Source organism: Triticum aestivum, chromosome 6B (genome assembly GCF_018294505.1).
Source record: "Triticum aestivum cultivar Chinese Spring chromosome 6B, IWGSC CS RefSeq v2.1, whole genome shotgun sequence".
Taxonomy (NCBI): domain Eukaryota; kingdom Viridiplantae; phylum Streptophyta; class Magnoliopsida; order Poales; family Poaceae; genus Triticum; species Triticum aestivum.
In genome coordinates this window covers 160,376,740-160,397,343 of record NC_057810.1, presented here as the reverse complement: position 1 = coordinate 160,397,343, position 20,604 = coordinate 160,376,740, and the positions used below count along the sequence as shown (strand labels likewise).

At 44.5% G+C, this 20,604-nt stretch overlaps 1 long non-coding RNA gene across 1 annotated transcript; it reads right to left on the bottom strand.

Moving 5' to 3' along the window:
* Nucleotides 1-16,330: 16,330 nt before the first annotated feature.
* Nucleotides 16,331-17,416, bottom strand: LOC123133838 (uncharacterized). The gene is made up of 3 exons (XR_006465406.1): nt 17,291-17,416; nt 16,974-17,043; nt 16,331-16,405 (listed from the first exon to the last, which is right to left on the bottom strand). It is a non-coding gene; the product is annotated as an uncharacterized lncRNA (long non-coding RNA).
* Nucleotides 17,417-20,604: the final 3,188 nt, after the last annotated feature.

Genomic DNA, 20,604 nt, shown 5'->3' with positions numbered 1-20,604 from the left:
GCGCTGGAGCGCGAGGAAGCTATGGTGGGCAGTATTGGTGTGGGTAGGAGAAAGGGAAGGGATGCGGATGACTGCAGTTATGGCCGGCGCAGCAGTTTATATAACAATGGTGGGCGGCGAAGGGACGGACATGTGGCGCCGGAGTAGCCGCCTCGGCAACCGCGTATCATTAATGTGGGCGGCGGATGGACGGACGGACGGCACTTGTGTCGTTTGAAGGCGGAGCAATCGCCTGCACCGGGAAGCGGGGCGGGTGGCACTGATTGTTTCGGGTGGAACGCGCGTGCGCGAGGAGATGACTGATGTCTACTACACAACCTTCTTCTTATAGACGTTGTTGGGCCTGCAAGTGCACAGGTTTGTAGGACAGTAGCAAATTTCCCTCAAGTGGATGACCTAAGGTTTATCAATCCGTAGGAGGCGTAGGATGAAGATGGTCTCTATCAAACAACCCTGCAACCAAATAACAAAAAGTCTCTTGTGCCCAACACACCCAATACAATGGTAAATTGTATAGGTGCACTAGTTCGGCGAAGAGATGGTGATACAAGTGCAATATGGATGGTAGATAAAGGTATTTGTAATCTGAAATAATAAAAACAGCAAGGTAACAAGTGGTAAACGTGAGCGTAAACGGTATTGCAATGATAGGAAACAAGGCCTAGGGTTCGTACTTTCACTAGTGCAAGTTCTCTCAACAATAATACCATAGATAGATAATATAACAAGCCGTCAACATGAAACAAAGAGTCACTCCAAAGCCACTAATAGCGGAGAACAAACGTAGAGATTATGGTAGGGTACAAAACCACCTCAAAGTTATTCTTTCGGATCAATCTATAAAAGAGTTTGTACTAGAATAACACCTTAAGATACAAATCAACCAAAACCCTAATGTCAGCTAGATACTCCATTGTCACCTCAAGTATCCGTGGGCATGATTATACGATATGCATCACACAATCTTAGATTCATCCAACCAACATAAAAGTACTTCAAAGAGTGCCCCAAAGTTTCTATCGGAGAGTCAAGAACGTGTGCCAACCCCTATGCATAGGTTCCCAATGTCACGAAACCCGCTAGTTGATCACCAAAAACATACATCAAGTGGCACATGATATCCCATTGTCACCACAGATAATCACGACAAGACATACATCAAGTGTTCTCATAAAAGACTCAATCCGATAAGATAACATCAAAGGGGAAACTTAATTCATCACAAGAGAGTAGAGGGGGAGAAACATCATAAGATCCAACTATAATAGCAAAGCTCGAGATACATCAAGATTGTGCCATAAAGGAACATGAGAGAGAACACGAGAGATAGAGAGATCAAACACATAGCTACGGGTACATACCCTCAGCACCGAGGGTGAACTACTCCCTCCTCATCATGGATAGCGCTGGGATGATGAAGATGGCCACCGGTGATGGGATCCCCCTCCGGCAGGGCGCCGGAACGGGCTCCCAAGAGGTTTTTGGTGGCTACAGAGGTTTGCGGCGGCGGAACTGCCGATCTATCTTCTGTTCTGGAAGTTTTAGGGTACGGAAGTATATATGGGTGCAGGGGGTACGTCGGAGGAGCTACAGGAGCCCCACGAGGCAGGGGGCGCCCGGGGGGTGGGCGCGCCCCCACCCTCATGAGCAGACCGTATCTCCCCTGACGTGCACTCCAAGTTCCTTGGGTTGCTTTCCTTCCAAAAATAACTTCTCCAGTTGATTTCGTTCCGTTTTGACTCCGTCTGATATTCCTTTTCCTCGAAAAACTGAAATAGGCATAAAACAGCAAATCTGGGCTGGGCCTCCGGTTAATAGGTTAGTCCCAAAAATAATATAAAAATGGATAATAATGCCCCATATTGCCTAAAATAGTAGATAAAGTAGCATGGAGCAATCAAAAATTATAGATACGTTGGAGACGTATCAAGCATCCCCAAGCTTAATTCCAGCTCGTCCTCGAGTAGGTAAATGATAAAAAAGAATTTTTGATGCGGAGTGATACTTTGGCATAATTTCTATGTAAATCTTCTTACTTGTGATATGAATATTCAGATCCGAAAGATTCAACACAAAAGTTCATATTGACACAAAAATAATAATACTTCAAGCATACTAATAAAGCAATCATGTCTTCTCAAAATAACATGGCAAAAGAAAGTTCATCCCTACAAAATCATATAGTTAGGCTATGCTTCATTTTCGTCACACAAAGATGTTCCCAACTTCTATACCCCCGATGACAAGCCAAGCAATTGTTTCATACTTAAATAATCTCAAACTTTTTCAACCTTCACGCAATACATGAGCGTGAGCCATGGATATAGCACTATAAGTGGAATAGAATATAATGATGGAGGTTATGTGGAGAAGACAAAAAAGGGAGAAAGTCTCACATCGACGCGGATAATCAACGGGCTATGGAGATGCCCATCAATTGATGTCAATGCGAGAAGTAGGGATTGCCATGCAATGGATGCACTAAGAGCTATAAGTGTATGAAAGCTCAACAAAAGAAACTAAGTGGGTGTGCATCCAACTTGCTTGCTCATGAAGACCTAGGGCATTTGAGGAAGCCCATCGTTGGAATATACAAGACAAGTTCTATAATGAAAATTCCCACTAGTATATGAAAGTGACAACACAGGAGACAATCTATATGAAGAACATGGTGCTACTTTGAAGCACAAGGTATGAGACTCACTACATGAAGAACAAGGTGCTACTTTGAAGCACAAGTGTGGAAAAAGAAACAGTAGCATTGCCCTTTTATTTATTTTCTTTTTTTTGGCCTTTTTTGCCTTTCTTTTTTTCTTTTTTTTGTTTGGGCAATGTTCTAATAATGATGATCATCACACTTCTATTGATTACAACATAAGGATTACAACTCGAAACTTAGAACAAGATATGACTCTATATGAATGCCTCTGGCGGTGTACCGGGATGGTGCAATGAATCAAGAGTGACATGTATAAAAATTAATGCATGGTGGCTTTGCGACAAATACAATGTCAACTACATGATCATGCAATGGCAATATGACAAAAGTAATGTATGTCTTGAATATGATGATGGAAGTTGCATGGCAATATATCTCGGAATGGCTATGGAAATGCTATGATAGGTAGGTATGGTGGCTGTTTTGAGGAAGATATAAGGAGGTTTATGTGTGATAGAGCATATCGTATCACGGGGTTTGGATGCACTGGTGAAGTTTGCACCAACTCTCAAGGTGAGAAAGGGCAATGCACGGTATCGAAGAGGCTAGCAAAGGCGGAAAGGTGAGAGTGCGTATAATCCATGGACTCAACATTAGTCAAAAGAACTCATATACTTATTGCAAAAATTTAGAAGTCATCAAAAATCAAGTACTACGCGCATGCTCCTAGGGGGATAGATTGGTAGGAAAAGACCATCGCTCGTCCCCGACCGCCACTCGTAAGGATGCACAAGCCAGGTACACTTCATGTTTCAAATTTGTTACACAACTTTAACCATACGTGCATGCTATAGGACTTGCAAACTTCAACACAAGCATTCTTTGAATTCATAATCACCCAACTAGCACGACTTTGATATTATCACCTCCATATCTCAAAACAATTATCAACCATCAACTTTTCTTAGTATTCAACACACTCATAAGAAAGTTTCACATATCTTGAATACCAAGTATATTAACATTAAGCAAATTACCATGCTCTTTAAGACTCTCAAAATAATATAAGTGAAGCATGAGAGATCAATAGTTTCTTTAAAACAAATCCACCACCGTGCTCTAAAAGATGTGAGTGAAGCACTAGAGCAAAAATTATCACGCTCAAAAGATATAAGTGAAGCACTATGAGCAAAACTATCAAGCTCAAAGATATAAGTGAAGCACATAGAATATTCTAGCAATTTCCAATTCATGTATGGCTCTCTCTCATTAAAGAATTTCAGATCTTGGTACCTTATTCAAACAGCAAGCAAAGCTAAAGAAAACTACATTGCAAGGATAGCACAACTCAAGTGAAGAAGCAAAAACTTAGGCTCAACCGATAGTAACCGATAGTTGTTGAAGAAGAAAGGTGGGATGCCAACCGGGGCATCCCCAAGCTTAAATGCTTGAGACTTCTTGAAATATTATCTTGGGGTGCCTTGGGCATCCCCAAGCTTGAGCTTTTTTGTCTCCTTAATTCCTCTCATATCATGGTTTCTCTTTTTATCAAAAGCTTCATTCACAACAAACTCAAAAAGAACTCGTGAGATAGGTTAGTATAAACCAATGCAAAACCTTATCATTTTCTACTGTAACAAATCTCTAAAATTATTATTCAACATTGCATACTAAATGCCTCTGCATATTTAATTCTCCTATCACCAAATAGAATCATTAAACAAGCAAACATACGCAAACAATGCAACCATAACAGCAATCTGTCAAAACAGTACAGTCTGTAAAGAATGCAAGATTCATCATACTTCCCTGACTCCAAAAATTATGAACTAAAATTCCCACTGTATTATATTTATCATAGCTCAATATTCAAAAAGATTCAACATTATACCACTCTCTGGATTTTCTAGGGAATTTTTTCAACAGCGGTAAACGTTCTGTTTTCAAACAGCAACATGTATACTAGCAAAATAAACATGGCAAAGGCTATCCTTGACTTCTTTATTGAAACTAAAGATGAAAAACATTAATATAATTAACAGCAAGCAAATACTAACAAAATGAAATGATGCTCCAAGCAAAACACATTTCATGTGGTGAATAAAAATATAGCTCCAAGTAAAGTTACCGATGGTACGAAGACGAAAGAGGGGATGCCTTCCGGGGCATCCCCAAGCTTAGGCTCTTGGTTGTCCTTGAATATTACCTTGGGGTGCCTTGGGAATCCCCAAGCTTAGGCTCTTTCCACTCCTTATTCCATAGTCCATCGAATCTTTACCCAAAACTTCAAAACTCCACAACACAAAACTCAACAGAAAACTCGTAAGCTCCGTTAGTATAAGAAAATAAAACAACCACTTAGGTACTGTAATGAACTCATTCTAAATGCATATTGGTGAAATATATACTGTATTCCAACTTATCTATAGTTCATACCCTCCTATACTACTCATAGATTCATCAAAATAAGCAAACAACACATAGAAAACAGAATCTGTCAAAAACAGAACAGTCTGTAGTAATCTGCATCAAACGTATACTTCTGGAATTCCAAAACTCCTACCAAATTAGTAAGTCCTAGGAAATTCGTGTGCCAATCCAGAGCAAAAAGAATCAGATCAAAAGCACGTTTCTGTGAATTAACAAAACTAATTTACTGGGTGCAAAAGTTTCTGATTTTCAGCAGGATCAACACAACTATCACCGTAAGCTATCCTAAAGGTCTTACTTGGCACTTCATTGAAACAAAAGCTATAAAACATGATTATTACAGTAGCATAATCATGTGGAAACACAAAAACAGTAAGGATAAATATTGGGTTGTCTCCCAACAAGCGATTTTCTTTAATGCCTTTCTAGCTAGGCATGATGATGACAATGATGCTCACATAAAAGATAAGAATTGAAACATAACGGGAGAATCATGAAGCATATGACTAGCACTTTTAAGTCTAACCCACTTCCTATGCATAGGGATTTTGTGAGCAAACAACTTATGGGAACAATAATCAACAAGCATAGGAAGGCTAAACAAGCTTAACTTCAAAATTTTAAGCACATAGAGAGGAAACTTGACATTATTGCAATTCCTACAAGCATATGTTCCTCTCTCATAATAATTTTCAGTAGCATCATGAACGAATTCAACAATATAACCAGCACCTAAAGCATTCTTTTCATGATCTACTTGCAAGGAAAATTTACTACTCTCCACATAAGCAAACTTCTTCTTTGTAGCATACATATCATCACAATAATCATCATAAATAGGAGGCATGCTTTCATCATAGTAAATTTGCTCATCAAAGCTTGGGGGACAAAAAATATCATCTTCATCAAACATAGCTTCCCCAAGCTTGTGGCTTTGCATATCATTAGCATCATGGATATTCAAGGAATTCATACTAACAACATTGCAAGCATGCTCATCATTCACATATTTTATGCCAAGAATTCTATGTAATTCTTCTTCTAGTACTTGAGCACAATTTTCTTTTCCATCATACTCACGAAAGATATTAAAAAGGTGAAGCGTATGAGACAAACTCAATTACATTTTTTTGTAATTTTCTTTTATAGACTAACTACTGCTAAAACAAGAAACAAAAAGATTCGATTGCAACATCTAAAGATATACCTTCACTTACCTAGCCTCCCCTGCAACGGCACCAGAAAAGAGCTTGATGTCTACTACACAACCTTCTTCTTGTAGACGTTGTTGGGCCTGCAAGTGCACAGGTTTGTAGGACAGTAGCAAATTTCCCTCAAGTGGATGACCTAAGGTTTATCAATCCGTAGGAGGCATAGGATGAAGATGGTCTCTCTCAAACAACCCTGCAACCAAATAACAAAATGTCTCTTGTGTCCCCAACACACCCAATACAATGGTAAATTGTATAGGTGCACTAGTTCGGCAAAGAGATGGTGATACAAGTGGAATATGGATGGTAGATAAAGGTATTTGTAATCTGAAATAATAAAAACAGCAAGGTAACAAGTGGTAAACGTGAGCGTAAACGGTATTGCAATGATAGGAAACAAGGCCTAGGGTTCATACTTTCACTAGTGCAAGTTCTCTCGACAATAATAACATAGATAGATAATATAACAAGCCCTCAACATGCAACAAAGAGTCACTCCAAAGCCACTAATAGCGAAGAACAAACATAGAGATTATGGTCGGGTATGAAACCACCTCAAAGTTATTCTTTCGGATCAATCTATAAAAGAGTTCGTACTAGAATAACACCTTAAGATACAAATCAACCAAAACCCTAATGTCACCTAGATACTCCATTGTCACCTCAAGTATCCGTGGGCATGATTATACGATATGCATCACACAATCTCAGATTCATCCAACCAACATAAAAATACTTCAAAGAGTGCCCCAAAGTTTCTATCGGAGAGTCAAGAACGTGTGCCAACCCCTATGCATAGGTTCCCAATGTAACGAAACCCGCAAGTTGATCACCAAAACATACATCAAGTGGCACATGATATCCCATTGTCACCACAGATAATCATGGCAAGCCATACATCAAGTGTTCTCATAAAAGACTCAATCCGATAAGATAACATCAAAGGGGAAACTCAATTCATCACAAGAGAGTAGAGGGGGAGAAACATCATAAGATCCAACTATAATAGCAAAGCTCGGGATACATCAAGATCGTGCCATAGAGGAACATGAGAGAGAACACGAGAGGGAGAGATCAAACACATAGCTACTGGTACATACCCTCAGCCCCGAGGGTGAACTACTCCCTCCTCGTCATGGATAGTGTCGGGATGATGAAGATGGCCACCGGTGATGGGATCCCCCTCCGGCAGGGCGCCGGAACGGGCTCCCGAGAGGTTTTTGGTGGCTAAAAAGGCTTGCGGTGGCGGAACTCCCGATCTATCTTCTGTTCTAGAAGTTTTAGGGTACGAGAGTATATATGGGTGCAGGGGGTACGTCGGAGGAGCTATGGGGGCCCCCCGAGGCAGGGGGCGCGCCCGGGGGTGGGGGGGTGGGCGCGTCCCCCACCCTCGTGGGAGGCCCGTATCTCCCCTGACGTGCACTCCAAGTTCCCTGGGTTGCTTTCCTTCCAAAAATAACTTCTCCAGTTGATTTCGTTCCGTTTTGACTCCGTCTGATATTCCTCTTCCTCGAAACACTGAAATAGGCATAAAACAACAAATCTGGGCTGGGCCTCCGGTTAATAGGTTAGTCCCAAAAATAATATAAAAGTGGATAATAAAGCCCAATATTGCCTAAAACAGTAGATAAAGTAGCATGGAGCAATCAAAAATTATAGATACGTTGGAGACGTATCAATGACTTTACTTGGAGAGGATGACAATGGGGACCCACCAGGGCCATAGCCTCACGTACGCAAGTGCCTCCTCATTATATATATATATATATATATATATATATATATATATATAACTATCATTTATTTTGCTTCCTCTTGGTTTCCTGACATCACGGTCCCACATCATTGTCAACCTATGTACTCCCTCCTTTCCGGTTTATAGGGCTTATCTCAAAATTTTAGTTTTTCCATTTTATAAGGCTCAATTTGGTTGTTTTCCATCACATGTTCAGATTCCAAGGTGCATTAAATCATTGCATGCAAGTATTAAGAGAAAATTGACCAATGCATGTACTTTATTGCATGCATGCATTGCAATTAATGCATTGATAAACATAATTTTTTGAGGATAACAAGAGCATTAATTAGGTGCTTTTGCAAAACTACAAAAGGTATTCCACCACTCGCCATCTACCTTGATTGGTGAGATTTTTGAATTGAGCACTATAAATCGGAAAGGAGGGAGTAGTCAATAAATGAGAGAATTGCACAAGAAGCGGCCGACAGCTCGGACCAAGCAGCTCAAGCAGTATTTGCGTTTTTGATGTGTGAGCACTGCAGAGTTTTTCGATGTTTAGCCCAGATATTAATTTTTCTCCCCTGAACATCAACGAAAACATCGCTGCAGGTATTAACTGGGCGGGTTGTGGCCCTTCTAGCCCAGGCCAGATATCCACCCCAGATATTAATTTTTTTCAAGCTGAAAATGGCTAGCCCAGCTATACTTTTTTATAGGAATACCCAGGCAAGGTCAAGTTGTTATTCTCTGCCCCGCTTGGCTGCAAATCTTTCCTATGAGGGATGCATTAGGCTTAACAAGAAAATGGGCTTTAAGAAATAATAAATGGGATGTAATGATAAAAACTGGGCAGTAACTATAAAAAAATGCACCAAACACGTAATTACTTTATAAAATATTATTTTTGGATATTGAAAATTTTAATTTCATTAATTGTTGTGAGCGCATTGTTTCGTTGGATTTTTACATAATATAAATTTATATTGAAATTGTATTTAATCTGACTAAAAATTTTGGGATAAAATATTTGGGATCCCATCAAAATGTGGGAAATTTTATTGAATTCTTTTTTGAACGGTTGGTTGAAATGGGTTGTACTTTTAACAAACTGTAAATGGGCTGTAGTAAATTCCATTAGAATTCAAAAATGGGTTGCACATTCTTACAAATCTCAAATGGGCTATAAGTTCTCTACCACACACTTCTGGCCTTACTAAGTTGACGCGTCCCCTAAACAAAGAGTTGACACATATGCAAGGCTTTGTCAACTTATAGTGAACACATGGTTCTAGCAGAAGTGGCCATTGGATGTCCTTGAAGAAGATGTTGTGCTTCTTCTTCAATCTCGGATATTCTAGCTTCACCCGCCCAAAAAATGATTCCTCCCCCTGACATCGGGGCACACCATTTCGGAAGCTGACCTGTGGACCTACTAAGTTGACGTACCAAGGGCTTTGTCAACTTAGTCAATATAAACGATTCTAGCTGCAGTGACCATACGATGTCCATCCAACGGCCGTCGTGCTTCTTCAACCTCCGGTCTTCTTGCTCCAGCCACCCAAAGCAGCGCCGGTCATGCCGCCTGCTCCTGCCTCTCGTGGTCGTCTGTGCTGCCGCGGAGGCCTCACCGCCCCCTACTACTCCCACCGCTGGCCAGGCCATCCCTCCACTCACCCACACCCTCTGTTATTCTACGGCGACGGCAGCGCAGCTGAACCGGTGAACCCTCGTACTCCTCTCCGCATGTGCATCCACTGCCGCGTCTTCCCCGGCTCCGCGTCGTCCCCTTCCTAGGCCTCGCCGTCGTCCACCGCCATGGTGCTCTCGGCGAGGCGTGGTCAATGTGGTCAAGGAACGACTTCCATCGAACGTGGACTATACGTGGAGAGGCTGACAGTTGGGTCCACGGAAGCCACAAGGAAGTGCCTCCTTATTATGCGCAAAATAATTATTCCTCCACCTAACAGCGGGGACCCAGCGAATGGTCCATCGTATTTCGCGAAAAAATGATTCGCCCCCTGACTGCTGGGACCCACAAGCTACATCTTCGCACGCAAGGAAGTGCGTCCGAAAAAAAATGATTCGTCCCCCTGACTGCTGGGACCCACCAGCTACATCTTCGCATGCAAGGAAGTGCATCCAGGAAAAAAATGATTCGCCGCCCCGACTGCTGGGACCCACCAGCTACACCTTCGCACGCAAGGAAGTGCGTCCGGGAAAAAATGATTCGCCCCCCTGACTGCTGGGACCCACCAGCTACATCTTCGCATGCAAGTAAGTGCCTGACAGTCAGGACCCATCTGGTCAAAGCATACGTAGCGTTGTCATTCTGGTCGCGAACGTGTACGTACATACTGGTGGATGTAGAGGCGCGCATGTGTTGTAGTAGAGGTGTGCACGTGTCGTAGTAGAGGCGCGCACGTAGCATGTACACGTACGTACAATTGCCAGGGTGCAAGAAAGAAAATACAGCCACATACGTACATACGGGCGGGGTCTCAAACGCCTACTCGCGCATACATACGGCCAGGGCTCGTGTACATGGCTAGGTCGGAACGGAGAAACAGCATCATCGTCATGTTCATAGGGAGCCAACCGGCTGGATCGGAACGGAATGCGTCATCGTGTTCATCGGGAGGGCTTGGACGGAACAGGCGATGGAAACGAGGCCTGGTGTACCGCAGAACGGAGGAAATGGCCTTGTGTTCGACCGGCCACATTCTAAACGGGATCCTGTTCATCGGGAGGGGTCTGGCATGCCGCAAAACGGAGGAAATGGACCTCCTACGGTCGAAATGGGTGTCATGTTGATCGGGAGGGGTGTGGCGTATCGCAAAACGGACGAAACGGACTTGTGTTGGAGCGCTACGGTTGAAACGGGGGTCCTGTTGATCGGGAGGGGTGTGGCCTACCGTAAAACGGACGAAACGGACTTGTGTTGGAGCGCTACGGTCGAAACGGGGGTCCTGTTCATCGGGAAGGGTGTGGCGTACCGCCAAACGGGACTCCACGGGATACTGTTCATCTCCACCGTCGACCTCCTCCAGCCTCCACGGGCTCTTGTTCATCCATCCTCTACCGCGCGCTACTCCACCGGCTACTATTCTACCACCCCTCCACGGGCTCCCCTTCACCGTCTACTGTTCATCCAGCCCTCCACGGGGTCGTCTTGTTCATCTAGAGGCAACGCCACGGGGTCCTGCATCCACCTCCACCGCTCATTGTTCTTCCAACCCCCCCCCCCCCCCCCCCGCATTGCTCACTGTTCATCCAATCGATCGGCTTCAGTTAGCAGCAGTAGCGAAGGAATCGCTCGATCAGGTTCAGTTAACAGCCATCGATCGATCGCTCGGGTTCAGTAATGCGTAGCCTGCAGTGCAATCGCTCGGGTTCAGTTAGAGCCCAACGCCTCGCTCGGGTTCAGTTAGAGTCAACGCCTCGCACACACGCGCGTACTTGTACGAGAGAAACGCGCATCGCTCGGCCCCCGACCGCCCACCGTAACAGGGAACTCCCCAAAATTTTCCTCGCCCCCACTTCTACCACGGTTTTTTTCCGTCATGGACGGCCTAAAGAATGTCTTGCAGCTGCGTCTCCGGCCCGTCCAGGACGAAAAGCCCATTTTCTGTCATGATTTTTTGTCATAGAAGTAGGAGCCCACCACATCTATGATGATACCGGGTTTTGTCACAATTATCGTCATAGAAGTGTCATATGTATGACAGAAAAAAATTTCGTTCGGACGAAAATGTCACGGATGTGTATTTTTTTGTAGTGACTCTTGGAACATCTCATATGCTCCATGACGTTCAAAACATCTTTGAAGTCCCGATACTAAGTCGTAAAGCATGGCACACTGAACTGTCAAGTAGTCATCAGCTTTGCTCTGTCAGACGTTCTTAACGTCATCAGTAGCAGTTGCAGCAGGCCTGGCACCTAGCGGTGCTTCCAGGACGTAATTATTTTGTGCAACAATGAGGATAATCCTCAAGTTACGGACCAAGTCCGTGTAGTTGCTGCCATAATCTTTCAACTTAACATTCTCTAGGAACGCATTAAAATTCAAAGGAACGGTAGCACGGGCCATTGATCTACAACAACATAGACATGCAAAATACTATCAGGTACTAAGTTCATGATAAATTAAAGTTCAATTAATCATATTACTTAATAACTCCCACTTAGATAGACATCCCTCTAATCATCTAAGTGATCACGTGATCCAAATCAAGTAAACCATGTCCGATCATCACGTGAGATGGAGTAGTTTTCAATGGTGAACATCACTATGTTGATCATATCTACTATATGATTCACGCTCGACCTTTCAGTCTCAGTGTTCCGAGGCCATATCTGCATATGCTAGGCTCATCAAGTTTAACTCGAGTATTTTGCGTGTGCAAAACTGGCTTCCACCCGTTGTATGTGAATGTAGAGCTTATCACACCCGATCATGACGTGGTGTCTTGGCACGACGAACTATAGCAACAGTGCATACTCAGGGAGAACACTTGTACCTTGAAATTTAGTAAGGCATCATCTTACAATGCTATCGACGTTCTAAGAAAAATAAGATGCATAAAGGATAAACATCACATGCAATCAAAATATGTGACATGATATGGTCATCATCATCTTGTGCTCATGATCTCCATCACTGAAGCATCGTCATGATCTCTAATGTCACCGGCGCTACATCTTGATCTCCATTGTAGCATCATTGTCGTCTCGCCCCCTATTGTTACTACGACTATCGCTACCACTTAGTGATAAAGTAAAACAATTACATGGTGATTGCATTGCATACAATAAAGCGACAACCATATGGCTCCTGCCAGTTGCCGATAACTTTGTTACAAAACATGATCATCTCATACAACAATTTATATCACATCCTGTGTGACCATATCACATCACAGCAAGCCCCGCAAAAACAAGTTAGACGTCCTCTACTTGGTTGTTGCAAATTTTACGTGGCTGCTACGGGCTTCTAGCAAGAACCGTTCTTACCTACGCATCAAAACCACAACAATTTTTTGTTAAGTGTGATGTTTTAATCTTCAACAAGGACCGGGCGTAACCACACTCGATTCTACAAAAGTTGGAGAAATAGACACTCACCAGCCACCTATGTGCAAAGCACATCGGTAGAACCAGTCTCGCGTCAGCGTACGCGTAATGTCGGTCTGAGCTGCTTCATCCAACAATACCACCGAATCAAAGTATAATATGCTGGTAAGCAGTATGACTACTATCACCCACAAATCTTTGTGTTCTACTCGTGGATATAACATCAACACATAGACCTGGCTCTGATACCACTGTTGGGGAACGCGGTAATTTCAAAAAAATTCCTACGATCACGCAAGATCTATCTACGTGATGCATAGCAACGAGAGGGGAGAGTGTGTCCACGTACCCTCGTAGACCGAAAGCGGAAGCGTTTAGTTAACACGGTTGATGTATTCGAACGTCTCCGCGATCCAACCGATCCAAGCACCGAACGTACGGCACCTCCGCGTTCAGCACACGTTCAGCTTGATGATGTCCCTCGTACTCTTGATCCAGTTGAGGCCAAGAAAGAGTTTCGTCAGCACGACGGCATGGTGACGTTGATGATGAAGTTACCGGCGCAGGGCTTCACCTATGCACTATGACGATATGACCGAGGTGTGTAACTTTGGAGGGGGGGCACCGCACATGGCTGAAATAATTGTCAACTTGTGTGTTCTAGGGTGCCCCCATGCCCCCGTATATAAAGGAGCAAGGGGGAGGCCGGCCGGCCCCAAGGGCACGCCCCAAGTAGGATTCCTACTAGGAATCCTATTCCCAGTAGGTTTCCAATAAGGGGAAGAGAGGGGGAAGGAATGAGAGGGAGAGAGGGAAGGCAAGGGGGGGCGTCCCCCCCCCCTTCCTTGTCCTATTCGGACTCAGCGGGAGGGGCACGTGGCCTGCCTTGGCCGGCCCCTCTCTCCACTAGGGCCCATCGAGGACCATTAGTTCCCCGAGGGGTTCTGGTAACCCTCCGGCACTCCGATTTTATCCGAAACTTCTTCGGAACACTTCCGGTGTCCGAATATAGTCGTCAAATATATCAATCTTTATGTCTCGACCATTTCGAGACTCCTCGTCGTGTCCGTGATCACATCCGAGACTCCGAACAATCTTCGATAAAACATATCACATAAACTCATAATATCAATCAGCATCGAACGTTAAGTGTGCGTCTATGGGTTCGAGAACTATGTAGATATGACCGAGACACGTCTTCGGTCAATAACCAATAGCGGAACCTGGATGCTCATATTGGTTCCTACATATTCTATGAAGATCTTTATCGATCAAACCGCATAACAACATGCGTTGTTCCCTCTGTCATTGGTATGTTACTTGCCCGAGATTCGATCGTTGGTATCTCAATACCTAGTTCAATCTCATTACCGGCAAGTCTCTTTACTCGTTCCGTAATACTTCATCCCGCAACTAACTCATTGGTCACAATGCTTGCAAGGCTTATAGTGATGAGTATTACCAAGAGGGCCCAGAGATACCTCTCTGAAACACGGAGTGACAAATCCTAATCTTGATCTATGACAACCCAACAAACACTTTCGGAGACACCTATCGAGCACCTTTATAATCACCCATTTACGTTGTGACGTTTGGTAGCACACAAAGTGTTCCTCCGGTATTCGGGAGTTGTATAATCTCATAGTCTGAGGAACTATATAAGTCATGAAGAAAGTAGTAGCAATGAAACTAACACGATCATAATGCTAAGCTAACATATGGGTTATGTCCATCACATCATTCTCCTAATGATGTGATCCCTTTCATCAAATGACAATATATGTCTATGGTTAGGAAACATAAGCATCTTTGATTAACGAGCTAGTCAAGTAGAGGCATACTAGGGACTATATGTTTTGTCTATGTATTCACACATGCACTAAGTTTCCGGTTAATACAATTCTAGCATGAATAATAAATATTTATCATGAATTAAGGAAATAAATAATAACTTTATTATTGCCTCTAGGGCATATTTCCTTCAGGGAGCCCCACACCCACTGGGGCCAGCCTCACGAAGCGTCGCCCACACCCACTACTAGGAAAAAGGCTAGCAGCAACGCGGGTTTTAGGTGTATCAGTAGCGCGGGGACCGGCGCCACTAATAAGGCACTACAGCTAATACGTAGCAGTAGCGCGTGCTCACCAGCGCTACTGCTACACAAGTGTAGCAGCAGCGCGCTTAACGGAAGCTCGCTACTGCTAATAGCTATAGCGCGATTCTCCTATGCGTTACAGCTATCCTAAATACTAGTAGCGAGTTGTTGTTTCCCACGCTATTACTAAGGAATTGCGAATTAAAAAAAATAAAAGTTATATGCAATTGCTTCCATCAGAGACACGTCCAATGAAAAATAAGCTCAAGTCACAGAACCATCTTTAACACTTGAAGCATTCATAGATACAATAGTGAACATCTGAACATGAAGAAATCACGACATCCCATATCATACGCACACAACTATCATTGAAAGGTGGGTACTTTCCCTAGCTTTCCATCAACCTAAACAGACCACTTTCCCCAGCGCTCAACTTGGACAGAGGAGTTGCTGCGCCTGGGAGGTTCCTCGCCTGTATGGTTCATCTTGTTGAGCTGCCAAAATACACACACAAAATCATGTCGGAGAAAATCGCCATAAACTTTTTTACAAAACTGCTTGCCAAATCCCCGTGTAGTGAATTTGCTATATAATTTAATGCTGAACTTTTTCTAGTACACACTGAACTTGCATACAACATATTCATAACATCACTTCTCCTAACTGCACTATGATCTATCCATTCAAGAGAGTTTGAACTTGCTAGCATCATCTCCTAACTGCGTCCATCTCATTATCTTTTACAAAACAATTCTCAATATGGAGCAAATAACAACAGGAAGGAGGCCACCACCATGCACATACAACATCAACATGCAAGCTAGGGGCACAAACATACAGTAGCAAGCATGAATTTTGTAGACTGTGGGAATTAAAGAAACATCAGTAAGTTGGTAGTACACATGACACACAGAAAGACTGAGTAGGAGTACATGGTTTTGAAGTAGTATCTATAGTAATTTGCTACCTTATTTTCAGGTCACACACTTACAATATAGCAACTATAAACTACTTCCAAGTTACCAAATTGAAAGGTTGCAACGACGATACCGTATGCTAGATGAATTGTATGGTTGAAACAAAGAAAACTCAAAGAATAGTAATACACGACCAACCTTGCCATTGATGATAGAATTGCTTCTCGCGCATTCCTCCTCCGATTTGTCGGATTTTGAGCAGCAAATGATCGGACTTCCCACTGAAACATACATAAGAAAACATTTTCAACACCTAATTCACTAGAGATGACTCACCAAAGTAACCATGTTCCCCTAAGCAACCGATGAACAATGAATAATTTTGCATATCTGAAGAACAAAATTTGGATGGTGGTAACACCAAAGCAGCATATGGTTGCTATAAGGTTTTTTTAGTCTGAAGAATGGTAACATAAATGTAATGGATGATTCTTCGATTTGTTTGGTTAGGTTGCCGAACGCAGTCTATTAGGCCATCACAAATATTTTAAGGTGGTGTTGATAATCAGCTTGGCAGTGAAAATATTTTGTGTGTGAAACAGGGTCCAGTAGATTGGAAAGAGACAACCCAACAGCAATCAGACGTGAAGCATAAATGTTGATGATGTTACTACTCTTGATGGCATGACAAAGAGACCCCGACAGTTGAACATTCTGTGTCTGAAGAATTACGTGCTGCAGGATGTAACACATATCTACTTCCACCACCCTTGCAGTTATTTGTAGAAGCAAATATAAATGCTTAGTGTTGACCTCAGCAAAAATTGCTGAAAATACTAGCACACTGACCTTGTGCAAGTAGAATCTGACTTCACCGATTTGCACAATAAAATCTGTTGCAAAGTCAGAGACCACCAATCTGCACGTATCAACAAACTTGTGAGCATATCATATTGAGAAATAGAAGACACAAACACTCTTTGGTAGCCATGGTAACATAACAAAAAACATTATAGAGATTTAGTTTTATACAAGCAGTAACGCTCCTACGCCTTTGTGTGGCTGTGGTTGTGCTGCTAATTAACTGAAACCAGAGGATTCATGGAAGAACAGAGAAGAGGGGCAGAGGAAGAAAGTGAAACGGCCATGGGGATGGGGGTGCTTACCCAAGCTAGGATCTGTTGAGGCGGAGGTCCTTGGTCCAGCACCGCACCGGAGTAGGCGACGACGAACTCGACCATGTGTCTGCCGTGGTGGTCGTCCTCGTCCATGGAGGAGGGTGGTTGCTGCACCGAACCGAAGAAATAAGTGAGGGGGTTAAGAGAGAAGAAAGAAGGGGAGAGGAGAGGGCATGAATCAAGGGGAGAGGAGATCGCACCACATCGGAGTTGGAGGCAGCCGAAACCCTAGCCGCGGGGAGGGGTCGCGCGCGAGCGCTTGCCGCCACGAGGAGCGGATCTGCTCGAAGGGAAGGAAGAACCATCGTGAGAGCTCGTGGGTGTGCAGTTCCGGCAATGTCCGCCGGAAGTAGTCGGAATCGCCCGGCGTTGGTGGCGGCGGCGAGTGTTCGCGGAAGGAAGAGGAGAAAATGAGAGAGCTAGCGATGGTGGTTGTTCGCTAGGCTAGGTTGGTTGTCTCGTTGGGCTGGCTGGGCTGGATTAGTTGTAGCGCTTTTCGTGACCAGCGCTACGACTATGTTTCTATTACTAGCGCGGCCCAGCAAACCCACGCTACTACTATGACATATCCGCAGAACACGATTGGGGATATTTACTAGTAGCGTGTGTTTTTTATCCACGCGCTACGAGTAATATTAACTAGTAGCGCGAGTCAATATAGTGCGCTACTAGTAAGTAGCAGTAGCGCCTTAATTTAAAACTCGCTGCTGCTAAGATTCTGTGTATAAGCTTTTTCCTAGTAGTGGCCCGTCATGTCCTACGACGTTGCTGTCGGATCCCGCCAAATCTTTTTGGTTGGGTTGATTAACAGGCCCTCTCTCCTACAAGCCCTCCGTGCCATCGTCATGTCCCCACATATAGTTCAAAATTAGCGTTGGTTTACACTGAGATTCTGCTTTTAACATGCTTTATTAATTTGAAATAACAATTACATCATAATTTTTTGGAAAAGGAGGATATACCCCGGCCTCTGCATCTGAATGATGCATGCAGCCATTTTATTAATTATTCATAGAGACCTTACAAAGTAATACATCAGTTAGCCCGAAGTCACCATCTTGGCAACACACATGTCGCTACTACTAACCCCTTGATGACGGGGTGCCAAATGTCCGAGCCTAATACCAAACAGACATCGCATCTAAGCCTAACATCAAAAGCCGGAGGGCCCAACCAAGCCACATACAGGGTTTGGGACACAAACCGGTCTGACGCACTCTCTTGTGTCGTCGCCACCATCTTCGACCGAGCCATCTTCAGAGCAGATACTGACGCATCAACCTTGCCAGGCCTCTCTACCATCGACGCCACCATGCAGCCAAACAGCGTCCTCCTCCTGCGCGAGTCCATCTCCACGCATCGAACGCCGGATCTCCACTGCCCCACGCCACTGAGATCCGCTGCCATCAGTGTGTCAGATGAAGCAATGCTCCAGCAATGATGTCGTCCACTGGTCCCTCGAGTTCGTGTACACTTCCCTCGCTGATGACGTAGCCAACCCAACAACCACCTCGCAACACCTCTGCACTCTCCTATCATACCCAAGACAGCACATTCAAGAAGGTGCCGACGCATGTTGCGCCGTTGCCATCCAGTCTTGACAAGACTAGGGTTTTCACCCGGGTAATGGAGTAGGAGGGAGAGGGAACAACCCTCGACGACGACTCCGAGGAGAAGAACGACACCTGCGGTGTCGCCTCCGTCGTGGCTGGAGAACCAGCTAAGGATTTCTCCCTATCCAATTCCGCAACTCCAGGCATCCCACCTTCAATGGATCCGGCGTCCAGAGGCCACCGGCGATCAGATCAGGCGGGGAGGAGCGCTTGGAGGGGAAGGGAAGCAGCCTTCAGATCTGAGGAAGGAGGCCGGCCCCCCGCTGCCACCTGCGACAGCGCCCGCCGTCACTAGCCGCCCTCGTGACCGAGGAGACGGGGGCAAACCCACGGCGCTGCTCGCCGCAGAAAACAGCACCGCTGCAGCACACGAGGCCGCCGCCTCGGCGCCCTAAGCCCTCGCGCGAAGTGAAGCAGCCAGATCCTCGCCGCCGCCGTCCTGGGCGACCACGCGGGCTTCGCCAGAGGCCTTTGGGCGGCGACGAGGGGGAGGATGGGAAAAGGAGGACCGGCGGCTAGCGTTTCGTCGCCTCCGTGTCGCCCCAAGCGGAGCAACGCGGGGGCAGTTTGTGTACGCCTCGTGTACACGTAAAAAAAACCACGCGTAGAAGAGATGCAATTTTGCTTAAAGGCTCCTCGAACAAATCCTTAGACAAGAAAAATCTAGCCAAACTAGCAAGTTCATGAGCGACCTTACTCGCTTCTCCATTACAGTGTTCAAAACTAAAACACTGGTGAGAAAAAAATCACAAGGATTCTATTGTGATGGGCTACGGGACTTTCTCTCGTTTAATTCTTTAATCCTAGGCAGCTGGGGCAAACTTGTCACTGCGGACTTCATCGGCAAGCCCAAGGGTTCCTCTCCTCTACCTGCCGCCAAGTGGCGGGAAGTAGAATCCCAGTGTCTCCACTCCGGTTAGTAGTTTAGGTTAGGATTTTTTAGTCCTCGTAGGTGCGGTGCTCGGGTGGATAGTGACGCTTTTTCTTTGAGTTTGTCTTTCGAGTTTTGATCCTACGTCAGTTCGTCCGTTTGGACGTACTCGACGGAACTCTAATATAGATTCATGTCATCTCCTTGAGGCCTTGAGGTTGGAGTTTTTTGTCATGTGATGAGATTTGGTGTCACATGTTTTATATCTATGCAAGGGTTCAACGACGACGATTGCGGCTCTAGGGCGTTGATCTAAGGGCACGTGCATAAAGAATTTTTGGCCATCATCGACAAGGTCAAGCCTGCTCCAGGAGAGGAGCGGCGACAGCGGTGCGTTGACGGCTCGTTTTGTTATTGGTCGTTCGGCGGTCTGGAAATCTCGTTGTAATTTTTATTAATATTATTATATTTGAGATGCTTGGAACTTTCGGTGAAATTTCATAATAGATATGATCTTTTCGATAAGTAAGTACTCTATGTTCCGATCATCCGCGTGTAGTTCATTATGCCATGATCACGATAGTCTACTATGGTTATTCCTCCGAATACGTAGATAGATGCTCTGTATGTTTGTCACACATACTCATCGACAGGTAGTCCAGCAACACGCGATGGCGACGAATACCTTTGTGCATGCCGAGTTTACACAATCCCACTACCTTGTGTGACAATAAACACGCCACGCCTCCATGGGGCGCATCGCATCGGACCGGGTATCCATTGGACGCATGGAAGTCGCGCGCCACTTGACCTAGTCG